This window comes from Camelus dromedarius, chromosome 8 (genome assembly GCF_036321535.1).
Source record: "Camelus dromedarius isolate mCamDro1 chromosome 8, mCamDro1.pat, whole genome shotgun sequence".
NCBI classification, from domain to species: domain Eukaryota; kingdom Metazoa; phylum Chordata; class Mammalia; order Artiodactyla; family Camelidae; genus Camelus; species Camelus dromedarius.
The window spans coordinates 34045205-34063506 of NC_087443.1; the positions used below are offsets into that span (position 1 = coordinate 34045205).

The following is an 18302-nucleotide window of genomic DNA, read 5'->3' on the forward strand; positions in this document are numbered from 1 at the left end:
AAGGAGAAGAAGGAGACAGGATTGGAAATTAGACTTCGCTTAAAGTAAGCCTTCATCATGGAGTTAAACACACCTCTAGTCCAGGAGTTAGAGAAGCTGAGGAACATCTGGTAGCATCTAGAGTAGCTGCAGGCCTGGCTCCTGGCCCACACAGATAAGTTTAGGCAGCAGGTAAACAACAATGTGGATAAGCTGCATGGTCCCCTTCCTTGACTTTTGTTGTGGAGAACCCTGTGGACAAAAAATTACATATGGCTGCTGCTACACTTCTGCCTTCCAAGTCTGGTACAAAATGTCTACTGTAGTGCACACTAACCTGAATTCTGCAGGGAGGGAAATCTAAGAAACATCGTGCTAGCTTAGCAAGGTTAACTCAATACAAATTCACCACACTAGGACACTAATTCATGATTCCAAGAACCGGTAAATAAAGGAATGAATTAAGCATTTAATTTTCCTTCTCCATACAAATTTTACTTCAAGGTAATCCACTAGTTGATGAGAGAAATTTTTCATTCTGATGCTAACTCATTCATACCCCTGGCAGTTTGCAGGCAGTTGGCCAGGGAGCTTTGGTTCTCCTCCATATGGACTCTCCAGCTGGCTAGCTCAGGCCCATTCATATTATGGTTTCAGGGTTCTAAGTTCAGCAAAAAGAGTAAGTCCTAATGAACAAGTGCTTACAAACTTCTGCTTGCATCATGTTTGCTAGTGTTCTGTTGGTCAATGCACATCAGAAATAGACTCTTCATTCCAGTTTCAAGGGATGGAAACATAGATCCTCATCCCTTAATGGAAGAAGCAGCACTGTCACCATGTAAAAGGTTGTGAATAGGAGGAATTTGTAGTCATTTTAAAATTTACCATAACTACTTTGCTAGATCCCCAATAAATTCAAGCAGATATAGTTCTTCTTAAACTTTATATTTTAAGATAATTGCAGATTATCTTCCAATTTCCTCCAATGGTAACATTTTACAGAACTCTAGTATAATATCACACCAGGACACTGGACACTAACATAGTCAAGATACAGAACATTTCTATCACCACAAGAATTTCTCATGTTGTCCTTTTATAGACACACTTCTTGCTTAATCTTTGACAACAACACGTCTGTTTTCCATTTCCATAATTTTGTCATTTCAAGAAATATTATATAATGGAATCATATAGTATGTAATCTTTTGGAATTGGCTTTTTTCACTCCAGAGAATTATCTGGAGAGTCATCAGGTTGTTGTTATCAATAGCTCATTCCTTTTCATTGCTGAGTAGTATTCCACACTATGGATGTACCACAGTTTGACCACTCATTAATTGAGGACAAGTGGGTTGTTTCCAGTTTGGGGCTATTAGGAATAAAGCTACTTGTCATATTGTGATTTATAATAAGAAATATGTATTTGATCTTCATCCTCTTTTCTGATACTGAGTTCCTAAACTCTTGAAATTTCCTAAGTGATAAGAGACATAAAGGTGTCTTTCATTATGCATATAACAAGTCTCTTTCAACCACTCCTGAGCCAGGGGAACCAACCATGTCATTAGAGGGTTGGAACTTTCAGCCCTTCCCCTAGACTTCTGAGGAGGGGTGAGGAGCTGGAGATTGAATCAATCACCAATATACCATGATTTAATCAAGTGTGCACATGCTGTGAAGCTTCCATAAAAACCCAAAAGGATGGGGTTTAGGGAGCTTTCAGGTTGGCGAACACGTGGAAGTGCTGGGAGGGAGGTACACCCACAGAGGGCATGGAAGCTCTGCACCCCTTCCCACACACGTTGCCTTATGCATCTCTTCTATCTGGCTATTCCTGGGCTATATCTTTTTATAATAAACCGGTAGTCTAGTAAGTAAACTATTTTCCTGAGTTCTATGAGCTTCTATAATAAATTAATTGAACCAGTAGTCAGTCAGAAGTACAGATAACAACCTGAAATTGTGATTGGCTTCAGAGGTGTCAAGGGGACAGTCTTGTGGGACTGAGTCTTTAACCTGTGGGATCTGATGCTAATGCCAGGTAGATGGTGTCAAAACTGAACTGAGTTGAAAGACACCAAGCTGGTGTCGCTGAATTGCTTGGTGAAGGAACCCCTTCCCCCTACATTTGGTGATCAGCAGTATCAAGCTGACTATTCTGAGGATAGAAAGAAAACAGTTTTCCCTCACACTACTATTAGGATTCATGTACAGATTTTTGTGTGAACATAAGTCTACATTTCCCTGGGACAAATACCCAGATTGCTGAATTGTATGATACTTATATATTAGTTTTATAAGAAATTGCTAAACTGTTTTCCGAAGTGGCTATATCATTTTATATTCCCACCAGCAATGTATAAGATACTAGTTTCTCGTCATGCTCACAGAAATTTAGCATTGTCACTATTTTTTATTTGGCCATTCTTACAGGTTTATAGGTATATCTCATTGTGGTTTAAATTTGCATTTCCTGATGATCAATTATATTATACATCTTTTCACATCTTATTTGCCATCTGTACATCTTCTTTGGTGAAATAGCTGTTCATGTCTTTTGTCCATTTTCTAATTGAATTGTTTGCTTTTTTACTGTTTAGTTTTAGAGTTCTGTATGTATTCTAGGTACTAGTCCTTTGCTGGATATAGGCTTTGCAAATATTTTCTCACTCTATTGCTTGTCTTTTCATTCTTTTAACAGGATTTTTCATAGAGAAAATTTGTTAATTTTGATAAAATCCAATTTATCCACTTTTTCTCTTATGAGTCTTCCTTTTAGTATCAGGTCTAAAAGCTTTTTGTCTAGATCATGAGGAATTTTTTCTACAAGTTTTATAATTCTATGTTTACACTTAAGTTCAGAATTTATCTTGAATTAATTTCTGTATAAAACATGACTTAGGTTGCAAGTTAAAAGTTTTGTTTGTTTTGTTTTGCCCATGAATGCCTACTTGCTCCAGCACCATTTGTTGAGAAGGCTATCTCTCCTCCATTGAATTGCTTTTACACCTTTATTAAAAACCACTTAAGCATATTAGTGTGGGCCTATTTCTGGGTTCTCTATTCTGTTCCACTGATTTGTATGTCTATCCCTCCACCAATATTGCACAGTCTTAATTATTGTAGCTATATAATAAGTCTGGAAATCAAGTAGACTTAATATCAGTCCCGTTTTCCAAAACTGTTTCAGCTATTCTAGTTCCTTTGCCATTTCATATAAATTTTAGAATAATCTACAAAAAAAATCTTGCTGGGGTTTTGATAGGAATTATGTTAAGCCTGTATATCAATCTGGGAAGAACTGACATCTTTACTATGTAGAATATTCCATAAACATGGTATGTCTCTCCATTTATTTAGATAGTCTTTCATCAGCATTCAACTACCAGTCCCATATGTGTTCTGCTAGATTCATATGCAAATATTTTATTTTTGTGTGTGCATTATTGTAAATGGTATTTCATTTTTAATTTCAGTTACCACATGGTCATTGCTAGTATATAGAAATAGAATTGATTTTTTTATGTTTATCATGTATTCTGCAACCTTGCTGAATTCACTTACTAGTTCTAGGAGGTTTTATGTTTAAGGTAATTATTGATATGTTAAATCTTACTCTGCCAATAAAATTTTTTTCTATTTGTTCCTTGTTTCCTTCTTTTGAAAAAAAAGAAAAAGAAAAGTGTGGACTGCACTTAGTGACTTGCTTCCAAAGAATACAGCATGGAAGAGGGGAAAAGATAACTACAATGGAGAAATCTGACAAATACTACCTTAGCTAAATGATCATGAGTAACACTATCAGTGATAAATCATTCTGCTAATATTATGTGCTCTTGCTATGATCTAATGAGAACAGAGATGGCAGCAGAAAAGCCAGGGAAATTAGTTAATTTGAAGAACAGACAGAAAAAATATTGAAAAAACTAAACAAAATATCAGGGACCTGCAAGACAGTAACAAATCATATAACATGCATATAATTTGTTTATGGTTTCCTTTGCTGTCCAAAAAACAAGCTATTTATTTATTTATTTTAATATATATATATATATATTTTTAATATTTTTTATTGATTTATAATCATTTTACAATGTTGTGTCAAATTCCAGTGTTCAGCACAATTTTTCAGTCATTCATGGACATATACACACTCATTGTCACATTTTTTTCTCTGTGAGTTATCATAACATTTTGTGTATATTTCCCTGTGCTATACAGTGTAATCTTGTTTATCTATTCTACAATTTTGAAATCCCAGTCTATCCCTTCCCACCCTCCACCCCTCTGGTAACCACAAGTCTGTATTCTCTGCCTGTGAGTCTATTTCTGTCCTGTATTTACACTTTGTTTTTGTTTGTTTGTTTGTTTTTGTTTTTGTTTTTTAGATTCCACATATGAGCGATCTCATATGGTATTTTTCTTTCTCTTTCTGGCTTACTTCACTTAGAATGACATTCTCCAGGAGCATCCATGTTGCTGCAAATGGCATTATGTTGTCGGTATTTATTTTTCATTCTTCTGACTTTCTTAGAATAAACTCTTTAAAGCAAAAGTAACAACAATATAAGAAAAGCAAAAATGATAATAATGTACGATAGGTTTATAACATGAAGAAGTAAAATATATCACAAATATAGCACAAAGGATGGAGGGGACAGGTAAATGGCCTCATACTTTTAGAAGGAAATAATAAAACTAATGAAAAGGCATAGAATTAAGAGGCCAATAGAGGAAATGAGGTGAAATACTAAAAAATATTTGATTGACTCAAAAGAACATAGTAAAGGGAAAATGAAGGGAAAAAATTGAAGGAACAAATAAAAGACCACACCAACAATTACATTAGAGATAAATGCATTACACACTCCAATTAAAAGGTAGATGTTGTCAGAAGAGACTAGATTTTTTTTAAAGGCCAAATACATACTGTCTATAAGAGAGACAATTTAAATATAAAAATACAAATAGATGGAAATTAAATGGATGGAAAGAGACATACACTGCAAACGCTAAACAGAGGAAACTTGATGTGGCTATATTAATGTCAGACAATGTAGATTTAAAGACAGAGCTTATGATGAGAGATACAGGGGACCATCTGATGATATTAAAGATGACAATTAATTAATAAGATATACCAATTCCTAAAATGCATGAACTTAATAACAGAATTTCAACATTTATGAAACCAAACTGACAGAACAAAAGAAAGTTTAGAGAAATCCATAATTTTAGCCAACAATTTTAACACCCTTCATTTGTTAATTGACTGAAGCAGGAAAAAAAAGAAAAGAAAAGAAAAGAAAACCCAAGGATATAGAAGATCTGAACAACACTATCACCCAATTTGACCTAACTGACATTTACAGAATGCTACCATCCAACAACCACAAAATATAAATTAATTTCAAGTGCATATGGAGCATTTAAGAAAGACCATATGTAAGTTTTAATAGAGTCAAAAGGTTAAACATTTATAGAATATTTCTCTGGTCACAAAGGAATTAAATTAGAAACCAATAAAGAATAAGATATTAAGGGACAAATAATTAGAAATTAAAATAACATACTTTTATATAACCCATGAGTCAGAGAAAAAAGTCACAAGAGAAATAAGAAAATATTTTGAACTGGAGTGCTAATGAAAACACAACATATCAAAATCTGTAGTACGCAGATAAAGCAGTGTTTAGAGGGGAACGTACCACTTTAAATGCCTATATCGTAAAATAATCAATTATCTAGGTTTCCATGTTAAGAAGCTAGAAAAAGAAGTAAACAGAAAAAAATTCAACCTTGTGTAAATAGAAGAAAAAATAATAATGAAGAGCAGAATTCAATGAAATGGAAAGAGACAAAAAAGAAAATAAAGACAAAGTTTTTTCCTTGAAAAGGCTAATGAAGTTAATAAACCCCTAACTAGACTATCAGGAAGAGAGAATACCAAATACCAGCATCAGGAATTAAATGTCGTATCACCAGGGATACTGCAGACCTTAAAAGAACACTGAAGAAGTATTGTGAACAAATTTTAAGGATGAAATAATATCAATTTTAAACACTCTTTTGGAAAATAGAAGAGAAGCAAGCACCTCTGTCTCATTCAGGGTCCCATCAGGAGACAGAAGCCAAATGGTAATTCGAATGGTAATCTAAAGTTTAACATAAAGAAGTATTAACAGGAGATGGGGAGGAAAGGGGGGAAATTGCCTAGTAAGAGTTAAAGAGAGCCCTAAAGAATATAGGAATAGCAAACACAGTGAGTACCCACTATTCCTGGGAGCTGAGCCTGGATAATCATAATCCCTGGGCCGAAATCCTGACCTCACTGAAGAGGATGTGGCGTGGCTCACTGGATGGTGGAGAGGTTGCTGAGGTGCCAGAGGTGCCCTGTGACTTGATGGAAACCTGCCCCTTGGGATGCAGAGGGAAGTCATCCACAGTGAGGTGTCACACCTTGGAACTTGCTACAAAGTTGCTGGGGTGGCCATTTATGGGGAGGTACCTCACTGGCAGCACTCCAAGCCACCTGAGGAGGTACCCAGGAAGATGGCTGGCTGCCATGTGCCACAGGAACATGGAGGTGGAGAAGCCACCATGCTGATCTAGCTAAGCACAGCGAGCTCACTCTGCAGCAAGAGAAAATCCTTTTCTCCTCCAGTGTCCCTCCAGCACCCTCTACTGACAAGGCTTAATGTGGTGCCAGCTGACAAAGCAGAAATACATGCATGACCATCTCTTTTAACATACAGCAGGCAAAGAATGGATTTGGAGTTGAAAGGCAATACACTGATAACTGACATAGCCTGCCAATTCATTTTTATGAATTTTATGGCCAGGAAAACTTCGATAACAAAACCTGACAAAAACAACACAAGAAAATTATAGACCAACATGGAAACAGCCTAAATGTCCATCAACAGGTGACTGGATAAAGAAGATGTGGTATATTTATACAATGGAATACTACTCAGCCATAAAAACCGACAACATAATGCCATTTGCAGCAACATGGATGCTCCTGGAGAATGTCATTCTAAGTGAAGTAAGCCAGAAAGAGAAAGAAAAATACCATATGAGATCGCTCATATGTGGAATCTAAAAAACAAAAACAAACACAAACAAATAAACAAACAAAAACAAAGCATAAATAAAGGACAGAAATAGACTCACAGACAGAGAATACAGACTTGTGGTTACCAGGGGGGTGGAGGGTGGGAAGGGATAGACTGGGATTTCAAAACTGTAGAATAGACTACACTGTATAGCACAGGGAAATATACACAAAATGTTATGATAACTCACAGAGAAAAAAATGTGACAATGAGTGTGTATATGTCCATGAATAACTGAAAAATTGTGCTGAACACTGGAATTTGACACAACATTGTAAAATGACTATAAATCAATAAAAATGTTAAAAAAAAAAAAGAAAATTATAGACCAATATCCTTCCTGAACATAGATGTAAAAGTCCTTACCACAACATTAGCAAATCAATTACAGTAATGTATAAAAAGGATAATACATCATGACCAGTAAAGTTTATCCCAGCACTGCAAGGTTGGTTTAACATTTTTTTAAAAAGCAATCAATATAATTCACCACATTAAAGAATAAAGGACAAAAAGTACACAATCATTTCAATAGACACACAAAGTGTATTTGATAAAATTCAACAGCTATTCATGATTTAAAATCTAAGTGAACTAGAAATAGAAGAGAACTTCTTCAACCTGATAAAGGCCATCAGTGAAAAACCTACCAATAATGTCATGCACAGTGGTGAAAGACCAGAGCCACGGAGAGAAATTTGCTGCTGGAGATGTCGCCTTAGATGGGACAGGTGAGAAATTGCCTGATTTCTCTTGTTCCCACCCTTTACTCTCCCACCAGGGTCTCCTAATGGCTAATCCCAGGCAGAAACCAGTTCTGCCCTAGAGCCCAGGAAACACAGCCCATGAGGGTCAGCTCCCTGCAACTCAGAGCAGAGCCGGGGAATGGCAAAGGGGGATCTCAGGGAAAGCAGGGACTATTCCAGAGATGTTGCTGCCTGCTGGGAAGCTGTCGGATCTCACAGCAGAAGGAGGTGGGCTTAGCCCTGCACAGCCAGGGCAGCTCATAGTAGTCCGGCCATACCTTCTTTCTTTTTTTGGGGGGGGGGGGGTGGTTAGGTATATTTATTTATTTTAAATGGAGGTACCAGGGATTGAACCCAGGACCTCATGCTTGCTAAGCACACACTCTACACTGACTTGACTTTGAGGGAACTCCTCCTCCCTATTCTGAGTCCACCTGACTCAGACCCCTCACTTCCCCTCCTCACCCTCATACCCAATAGTCCAGGGATGGAGCAAGTGGCCCGGGCTAAGCCAGTCAGAGCATCTCATTCCTCCTGTCCTAGTGATTGGTTCAGAGGTGAACATACAACCCCAGTCAGATGAATCAGAGCTAATGAGAGTCATAAGACTAATTTGAGCCACGAAGGAAGCAGATATATTTGGCAAGACTTACCCTGGGGCGGAAGAGAATGTTTCTTTATTAGGACATAGGATTATCCCAACAGTCCTTAAAGCACATCTTTGACTCAGTTAGACCCATTAGTCTAACCATTTTCCTTGTGACGTACCTATAAATACGAGAGGACCTCCAGGGCCCAAGCAGGGCAAGTCTAACAGGGCATTTCTCCTGACACCCTCTTCCTTCTCCAGTGATGCCATGCCTGGGGAGAGCTTGAGGCTATAGCTAACTGGTGGCTCTGACATCATCCTGGCCTACAGGGCAGGTCATTGTGTTTCTATTTCTCAGCTCCTTCTATGCTCTGCTCTGCTGGAACTGACTGTGTAAACCATATACCTGCTTTGCCTGCCAATTTTCTGTAAGATTTTGACAACAGGGGAGACTGGAGGGAGACCGGGAGACAAGAAGAGGTGAGAAGGGACTTATTCCTCCCCATTTGCTGGAGTGTCTTGTCAGCTTTGCCCCAGCACTGGCCCTAACAATAGAAACTGATTCTAGCACGAATGCCCCGGTTTCCTTTGACAATCTCAGCACCAGTCTCATCACCCACCCTTAGCTAGCAGTATCAGCACCCACCAACACCCTTCCTCAGAGCTCTGAGCTCCACAGAATCCTTGCTCTGAAATTGCAGATCCTAGCCCCCAGTCCAAGAGGCTGCAGCTGCTTCCTGTAGCTATTACCCTGTGTCCCCTTGGTGTAACCTTTTTGCTTTTCACCTTCAGGTACTTTTTGCTTCCAACACCTGCTTGACCAATTTCCTATATTAAATTCCCTAGAGTACTTTCTGTTTTTCTGACTAGACCTTGACTGATTCATGTGTTAAAACAGTGATCAGGTTTTTGGGTAAACTTTTTGGTAAAGGGCCAGTTAGTAAATATTTTAGGCACTGTGGGTCATAAAGTCTCTGTGTGACTACTTAATTCTGCTGTTGTAGCACCTAAATTAATGAGCATAGCTGTCTTTCAATTAAACTTTATTTATAAAAATGGGTGGCTGGCTATAATTTGCTAGCCATTGTGTCAAACCAAGATTTAAAGGAGTCATAATAGGTCAAATCAGGAAGCCAATCCTTGGATAACCTGAGGCAAGCAGAAGGCTAGGAGTAATTAGATCCAGCCTCTAACTTCAGGCAAGTCACAGTCTACTCTTGAATTTTGGGGTCTTCATTTATAAGAGGTAGTTGAATTATCACTAGATTATCCTTATGATCCCTTCCAGCTCTAAAAGTTCAGTGGTTCTGTATTATCTCCAAAACATTAAATCTGCAAAGCAATGTCTCAAGTCAGCTTCCTCAGGAAGCAGACTGTGAGGCGGAGATTACTGTGCAGGGAGTTTATGCGAGAGTTCTCTTAGGACCAATATCTATGGAGGCCAAAGAAGAGGAAGAAAGCAGGATTGGGAAGGGGGTTAAGTTGGACTCAGGCATTTTCTCAACAAAGGCCTCATTCTACCCAAGAAAGCTCTGAAGCTGGGACGGTCCTTAAGGCTATCCCAAGTTGGGGTGATGGGAATGAATATGTATGTTCCACTTTGACCAGTCATCAGATGCAGGCTGCTGCAAGAAGGGAACACAGCACCTATACTAACCTGAGGCAATCTCTGAAGAGGGCTGACAGCCAAAGGCACTCCTAGCATCTAGAAGAGTTAAGTCCTTCATTGCTAAAGTGTGATCTGGATGAAGCATCACTGCAGCATCCACTACGGTCCACTGTCGTGCTGCTCAGATCTCAGATTAACTTCTTTGTATAAGTTCTGAGTGCACCTTCTCTAGAATTCTGGGAAGTTTTTATTTCATGGGGGGAACACAGAAAATGAAGGCATCAACTAGAAGAAAACAATACCAGCTTCATATTTGATCTTGGGCTACAACTGACACATATAATCTCCCTTCTTTTCTATTCATTCTAGATTTCCTAGATAGCATCTCTCCTGGTCTCAGTGGTCTACCTGGTGGCATGACCTAACCCTCATCCTGGAGAGGTCTGAGCCCCTATCACCATGCACTACTCAGGCTGTGGCTGCTACACTTGTCCCTCTAACACCAAAAATGGGCGAGAGAGTTCCAAGATGCATCCAAGCGGATCATCTGGGTAGCAAACCTATTACTCCTTGCCTCTACTTTGTAACAGCTGTCCTATATCATTCTGGGGATTGAAATCAACTACTCCTGACAAGGTGATGTCTCATCTTCCCAATTCAAGGAGCTTGATACGCCAAGGCTGCAACCTTAACTTTTAATTCCACGCACTCATGTTCTATCTCCTGTGGGAGCACTCTCCCTTTGGGTTCTTGGGGTCTGCATGCCCAAAATGGCAGGGGCAGAAAGCTAAATTCCCCAAGAGGGCCATTGAGAGTGACAGAGAATAGGGCTACTCCTGCTCCCACTCTCTTGATTCCTGGACTCATACGTTCTACCCTACTGAGTACATAGCACCACATAGATTGTTGATTTAGAATGTATACCATGTCTGCCAAAGAAGACATAGAGATGGGCAACAGACATGAAAAGATGTTCAACATCACTAATCATCAGGGAAATGCAAATCAAAACCACAGTGAGATATTACCTCACACCTGTCAGAATGGTTATCACCAAAAAGACAACAAATAACAAGTGTTGGTGAACATGTGGAGAAAAGGGAACCCTAATGCACTGTTGGTGGGCGTTGTAGTGTCAGTCACTATGGAAAACAGTACAGAGGTTCTTCAAAAAATTAAAAATCAAACTTCCATATGATCTAGAAATTTCACTTTTGGGTATTTACCCAAAGAAAACAGAAACACTAATTTGAAGACATGTGCACACTAATGTCCATTGCAGCATTATTTACAATAGCCAAGATACGGAAACAACTTAAGTGTCTGCCACTAGATGAGTGGATCAGGAAGACAGATAGGTAGGTAGGTAGGTAGATAGATAGATAGACAGACAGACAGACAGACACAATGGAATATTACTCAGCCATAAAAAAGAGAGACCTTGCAATTTGTGACAACATAGATGGATCCAGAGGGTATTATGCTAATTGAAATAAGTCAGGTAGAAAGACAAATTACCTATGGTCTCACTTAAATGTAGAATCTAAAATAACAAAACAAATAAAGCAAAGTGAAAACAGACTCATAGATACAGAGAATACGGGGTTGGTTGCCAGATGAGAGGAGGGTGGGAAGGGTTGAAATAGCTGAAAGGAATTAAGAGGTAAAAGCCTCCAGTTATTAAATAAATAAGCCATGGGAATGTCACATACAGCATAAGGAATATGGTCAGTAATATTGCAATAATTTTACATGGAGATAGATGGTTACTAGACTTACCAAGGTGATCACTTCATAATATATGCAAATGTCAAATCACTATGTAGTACACCTGAAACTAGCATAGTATTGTACCTCAACTGTATCTCAATAAACAAACAGACAAACAAAGAATGTATGCTATGTTCCAGAGGATGGCGTCCCATCCTTCCTGACTCAGGGGAGCCTTCAGTAGCCCAGTCCAACACTCCGTTAGGCCAGCAGCTTCTCAAAGGTGCCACATGTAAAATAACTACTGCATCCCATGATCCTGTGTCCAATCCCTCACCTTCCTTTCTCTGACATGAGCTCCTTCATCATACACAATGCAATGTGGGCATCCTAAGACAAGAGATTTATGTTGGAGCTGAAATGCCAGGAAAAGCCTCTGGAGAAGTGGAAACAACTTTTTCCCCTAAGACATGGCTTTGAAAAAACTGCGTATTTTAGTATTTCAGAACCATCACCTCCTGCTTTCTCCCAGTCTTTCTCCCTCATCCTGTTTCCAGACTTTCTCTAATGTCCTCATGGCATTTCCCAGAGTGTAAAATACAGACCATCAAAAAGTAGCTAACAAAACAAGATTAGGGATGAATTCCATAGTGTCTCCCTGCACTGTACTCTGAGTTCTCATCACACATTAGTGGCTAGTAACCTAAGTCTCATGCATTTGCACAGCCCTCTGTTGTTTGTACAACACTTTCACTCACAGCACTACATTTGTAATGACAATGCTCTCTTACATCCATTTGAAACACTCAACTGTCCCCTAAGCTGCTTCATACCTTGTGTCTTACTCCAGGCAGAATTAAGACACCCTTCCCTTGCCTTAAGGACAACACACCTTCCTGCTTGTCCACCTCTCTCTCTGGCCACAGCCCTGCAATCTCCTTAGGGTTTCCTCCTCTCTTACCTTTAAAGGTTGGAGTTCCTAAGACCTCGTTCTTACGCCCTTCTCTTTTCACTCTATGCTCTTTCCCTAAACTGTTTCATCTACACCCAAACACTGGCTATACCCAGATAACTTACACATAAACATCTCTAGCCCACACTTCCACCAAGACACGTGTGGCCAATAGTCCACTCATCCATCTCCATCTGGACATCTCAAAGGCACCAAACATGACATGTCTGCTGATGATCTCCATCTCACTGAAAAATGCCCCATTCTTTCTATTATTCCCTCCCTAATGCCCCATATTTGATCTAGTGCCAGACTCTGCCCACTTTCCCTCTCTCAGTTAAATCCACCCATTTCTCTCCATGCCCTGACACCAGTCAAGCCCCACCGTCTCACATGGACAAGCCTCTTGGTTACCCCTCTGTTTATGCCAATCCACTCTTCTCACACACACTGATCCCTTCATAAACATACATTATGAACATGTCAGTCCGCGTGTCAGAACCACTCAGTGGCTTCCGATTGCTCTCAGGGTAAATATACATGAAGACCTGCAGGGCCCAGCCCTACCAAACAGAGCCCTGCTAGCCCTCCAGCTTCATCTCAAACCTCTCTCCCTCCTACTCTGTGCTCCATCCACAAGGCCCTTTCCCTTTACCAAATATGTCACGCTTCTTCCAGCTTCAGGCCTTAAGCATGTTGGTCCTCTCTCTAGAATACCTTCCCTGATCTCAAGCTTCCATTGCACCTTAAAGCTTGCCACTCAGAGCTCTCTCCAGGGTTTGTCATCATCTATTCATATGACTGCTTTGTTAACATACACCTCCTTAAGTAGATGGCCGTCAGCCCCATGAGGGACTGTGCATTTTGCTCTCTTGTGCATCCCTGTCACTGTCCCAGTGGCCAGCACACAATAACCCTCAATAAAGCATTGCCCTTTCTGCGAGCTGGGCACTATTCTAAGTGCTAGACATCTATTAGCTTATTCAAACGAAGAACAACCTTACATGTGAGCACTATTACTGCATCCATTTTGTAGATGAAAGAATCAAAGCCAGAGAAATTAAGTGATTAGTCCAACATTACAAAGAGATTAAGATGCATCCATAGCCTGGATTCAAACTTGCCTCGATGACTCCCGAGTCTGCTCTTGATCATTCTCTCAACCCCCTCTTCATGAATGAGGGAGCAGTCTACAGTTCCACAGAGTGGGAGTTAGAACCCAGAGCCGAGGACTCTTCCTGCTAGCTTTGGTTCCTGCATCTTTGCCTGCAGTCACCTCACCAAAAGCTTATAAGCTAGTCACCTGTGGCCTCGCCCCAACTCTGGCTTCATATCAAAAGCACCTGGAGGATTTGTTAAATTTTCAGACTTCTGGGCTACCAGAGGGCCTGACCTGGAGGAGCAGATACAGAAGGTGTATAATTCCTAGTCTAGGTACCTGTCTACAATTAGACTCTGAGCTCTTGAGGCAAAGACTGGATTTATTCCTAGTGCTGAGCACAGCACTTTCCCCTCTTCTGTCCTCAGTAAATGTGTGCAGAATGACTGAAAGTCCTTCTTTTGGTTTGTCACAATTTTATTCAAAGCTCTTTATTCACTCAGGGCCTTGGAACATCTCTATAGAAGAGAAGAGACCTCTCATGAAAAAAATCATAGAGATAGTATTACTTGTCCAAATTTCTCAGCAACCTTTAGACAACTAGCTCTTAATGTTCGGGAAAGGAGGCCGTAGACACCTTAGATAACCTGATGAATCTCTGAATCTTCTCAGAAAGATGTATGTACACACAGAACATTATCTACCAACTTTCAGGTTTCACAATCCTTGGGAGCCCCTAGGCTAGGGGGATGGACACTACATTAAGGATCTCTACTGCAATCTAAGGAGGAAAAGTTCATATTTTCTAATAACTAAGTTTGATAAAGACTGTTGGTAATAGATTTCCAATATGCAGCTGGGCATGTGTTCACCCAGACTTCAGACTACATTTCCAGCCTCCCTTGCAGCTATATTAAGCCATGAGATTAAGCACTGGTTGATCAAAACATAAGGAGAAGTAATGCACACAACTTCCAGGTTGTGCCCTTAGAGGAAAGTGTTTCCCCTTATCCGCCTCCTTCGTCCCCACAGCTTTGGATCCATTGCTTGCATCAGAGTTTACAACAGCAGTATGGGTCCAATTAGACTCTTCCACTCATTCCATATCCTGCCAACTTCCTGCTGGCTGCCCAGATGCTCAGGTCTCACATAACCTTCACCTACCTGGGCCCATTTACAACATCCTTGCTAAATTCTCAACATGACACAGCCACTGTCCTCAAGGAGCTCTTCCTCTATTAAGGGAGACATAGGACAAAGGACCTCCACACACCAGGCAGAGAAGGATGGGTACCAAACAAGAGCATCAAAGAGCAACGGCTCTGGGACTTGATCACGAGATGGTCGAAAGAGACTTGGGTTCTGACTTGGCCACACTTGTAGTGTGACCTTGAACAAGACATATTTCCTTTCTGAGCCTCAGGTCCCAATCATTTGTCAACTTAGTGCTGGAGACCACATGCTAGTGACAGTCTTTCTGGTTATTGATATTTCTCACAACACCTAGCACATCATGGGTTTGAGCTATGGTTCTGTAATTCTTCAGAAGGGGACTAGTATTATTTACAATTTACTCAGGTTAAGAACTATAATAATTATATTTACAATAGCCAAGATATGGAAGCAACCTAAATGTCCATGGACAGATGATTGGGTAAAGAAGATACTACTCATCCATTAAAAAAAAGAATAAAATAATGCCATTTGCAGCAACATCAATGGACTTGGAGATTCTCATTCTAAGTGAAGTAAGTCAGAAAGAGAAAGAAAAATACCATATGATATCACTTACATGTGGAATCTAAAAAAAGACACAAATGAACTTATTTACAAAACAGAAACAGACTCATAAACATAGAAAACAAACTTATGGTTACTGGGGGAATGGGGGAGTAGAGGGATAATTTGGGAGTTCAGGATCTGCAGATACTAACTATTATATATAAAACAGATAAACAACAAGGTTCTACTGTATAGCACAAGGAACTATATTCAATACTTTGTAATAGCCTATAATGAAAACTAATATGAAAAGGAATATATATATATATATATATCTGAATATATATATATTCAGATATATATATCTGAATCACTATGCTGTACACCAGAATTTACACAATTACAGTTAACACAACATTGTAAACTGACTATACTTCAAAAAAAATTTTTTTAAAGAACTATAGTAATGAATTCCACCCATGATCTTGAAGGGCTTCTGTGACAGGTGACTCCCCAAGTGTGTTCTATACAACTGAATTGTCAGCCTAACTATTCATGGTGGTGAAATCATGGGGATGGATGCGGTCTCCTAAGGTCATCAGTCCATCTCCTGGCCTCTAAGCAGACTGCATAACCATTCCAGGCCAGAGAACGGGAGGTCTTTACAGAGAGGATTCCACCTCATCTGAAGAGGACTCTTACCATGTTTATTTGGGGAAGAAATAGTCATAAATAGTCTAAATCTCTGCTTTTCTAATTCAAACCACTTCCTCTGGGTCTAACCTCTGTGACTGTAGGAAACAGCTGGCCACCACCCTCTCATAATGACTCTTTGTAAACATTTATGGGGCAGAGGTAAGGTGTGCCCAATTGACCTGGGGCCATCTTGGTGTCTGGGCAATTGCATTGACAGGAATCTGATTTGTAGTTTCCTGTGAAGAATTGAAGGTCTGCACAAAAGTTCTCCCCTCTATACTTACATCTGCAAAGTGTACCCAACCACCAAATAAGATCACATGCCAGGGGCCTCCAAGCCCACTATGGTTTCTGCTGGACAAGAGTAAATGAGCCATATGCACACACCACCAGCTCATTGATTAGCCCATACCTCCTTCATTGGTAGTTGTTCGGCAAGAGTCTATCTGAGATGGTTTTACAACCAGCTCGTAAGTGGGACCCAGAGTGTAACAGAGAGCCAGGGTGAATGAAGCACAGACTTGGGGTCAGAAGACCTAGATTCTTATTCCCACTTCACAATATAAGTTGGGTGTCTTTGGATGAGTCACATCAGCTCTCTAAAGCCTCAGTTTCTTCATAGAAGTAGTTTGCAGATTTCTGACCATGTTGCCTCACTCATGTGCTAAGAAATAACAATGGGTGATAAAGAGCCCATCAAATATAAACCTATGTCATAACTGTTGATGATTCCTCTGTTTAGGTTGCTAAGACAGCAGTGGGTTGCCCAGACAGGGGAGCATGAGGAGAGTCACATATTAGAACTTCCAGTTATATTTATTTTTATTTCTTGGGTGCAAATTTCTTTGGAGATACTTTTTATAATTTATGTATTACATTGTATTCATAAAAACAGAGCACATGAATTAGATCATTTAAGCCCCATGAGGTAGGTTCTCTATTATTATCCCCGTTTTGTAGGAGGCACCTCAGAGAGGTTGAGTCAATTGGCCAAAGTTACTAACACAGCTACTAAGTGCAGAAGTCCAAAATGGAACCCAGGATGCCTGGCTCAAAATCGCATTCTCTTTTCCACTATTAATGCTGGCTGGCACAGAAAGACATCTATAATTTATAGTAAGTCATATTTTGCATATGTTTTATATTGTACATAATATGTGAAGGATTAACAAATACTAACATATTTTGAAGAATGTGCTTAACATAGTTTTCTGATAGTGCCACATAATAATAAAAAAAAATTGAGCCCACCTGCTTTACAGTCTAAGCAAAGAAGGATATGCAGCTTACTGCCCTCACAGCACAGCTGGGGCTGCGGTGAGCTAAATGGGGTGCCTTGGGCACACAATTTAAGAAGGCGCCAATTCTCAAAGTCCTACAAACCTGGCCCTGTGTCCACAGCATTTCGGGGAGCTAGGGAAGGCTTGTGGAAGCACAGAAAGAGAAAGACAAGAGAGAAGGGGAAAGTCTGTTATTTATTGTTTTCAAACCCTTCAACTCCTGTGTCCCTACAGACCTGGCTGAGATCTGCCCACCTCCAGAGGGCTCCAGAGCCTGGCAGGATGAAGATCCTGGAGTGTGGGCAGTGGGTAGGGGGCCAAGGGCGACAAAATGAAGATTCCCTGACAGCTGGCTGGAGAGGACACAGGGAAGAGGAGTTCCAGACTCAGGTCTATGACCTTGAGCAGTAGACTACTCAGGAGTAAAATGGGGACAAGAAAAATCCCTTCCTGGCCCCCTCACATGTTGTGTGAGAGGGAGATCTGCCTTCTTCAAAGTTCTGTATGGATATTAATGTTATTAAGTACTGCATGGAAAACTGCATTGCATTACATTCTATTGCTTCTCCACTGAGTTGATCTAGAATTCATTCTTGACCATCCCCACCTGCTACCCCTGTCCCCTTACTGCTTTCCCAATCTGATGACTGGTGGAGGGGTATCCACGGTGAACTAAAGAAATGAGGTGCATTCACCCCCAACTCATAGCAGTTCCGACACCCTTTGGTTTTGATTGCCTTTGCCTAGACAGAATCCCCAAGGAGCCGGTTGGGAAGGGGACACAAGGACTGGGAAACAG

At 40.1% G+C, this 18302-nt stretch overlaps 1 protein-coding gene across 4 annotated transcripts in view; it reads right to left on the bottom strand.

Annotated features, from left to right (window-relative positions):
• FAM241B (family with sequence similarity 241 member B) overlaps positions 1-18302 on the bottom strand; it is a 230744-nt gene that overhangs the window by 174880 nt on the left and 37562 nt on the right. For all 4 annotated transcript variants that reach the window (XR_010381934.1, XR_010381932.1, XR_010381931.1 and 1 more), the window contains exon 2: positions 74-231. The gene's annotated coding sequence lies outside the window, so the exon portion shown is untranslated. The remainder of the gene's footprint in view (positions 1-73; positions 232-18302) is intronic.